At 43.3% G+C, this 758-nt stretch overlaps 1 protein-coding gene across 1 annotated transcript in view; it reads right to left on the reverse strand.

Annotated features, from left to right (window-relative positions):
* Positions 1-758, reverse strand: part of LOC119591894 — a gene marked incomplete in the record, with an annotated part of 29,081 nt that overhangs the window by 18,247 nt on the left and 10,076 nt on the right.

A 758-nucleotide genomic window follows, 5' to 3' on the forward strand; every position in this document is an offset into this window, starting at 1 on the left:
GATTACACAGGGAATCGGCAAATGTCACAGCCACGCGGAGGGCACCTCGGACACAGGCAAGGGAACCCAACACCACCAAGATGCGATGTCACTGTCAGCCGTCCCTTGATTAAGCTGGTGATGTCAGGGCGTCAGGGTCGAGCGGGTGATGACATCGGTCCCTTCCCAGCCCTTTGCTCTATTTAAATCGTTAATAGTATTGAATATAATGAAAGGCGAGCAATGATAATATGACAGTGATATGATAGTAAGTGATGGGTTAGAATATTGAAAGGTGAGGAATAAGTTTTTTTTTTGTAAACATTGTGAGCGTTTGAAACTGTCTACGCTGAGTTGTTTTCGAAAATATCAAAGCTGCTTTAGTTATTTTATGATAAAAAGTTTGCTCTTGGATATCAACCTGGTATTTGTCGTTCGCCAGTTCCCTCTCCCTTTCCCCCTCTTGCCGAGTTATCAAAACACGTTTATTTACATTCCTATTCACATAACCTCGTGGAAATTCACGGGGAAGTAAACATGCGTAGACGCAAAACATGGGGAGCCAAGAAGGCGTAATAACCAACCAGATATACAAGACAAACAGCGCTCCCACCGCCACACCTACATGTGCGTGTGGATGTGTAATGTAGATTCATCAACACACACACATACACGCATATTCACCTATAGAAGTACATATATACGTCTATACCTACGGACAGAACCACCCATATCGGTAAAAACGTACTATATACATACTGACAACAGTCGCTCTACGA

This window comes from Penaeus monodon, chromosome 29 (genome assembly GCF_015228065.2).
Source record: "Penaeus monodon isolate SGIC_2016 chromosome 29, NSTDA_Pmon_1, whole genome shotgun sequence".
NCBI lineage: Eukaryota > Metazoa > Arthropoda > Malacostraca > Decapoda > Penaeidae > Penaeus > Penaeus monodon.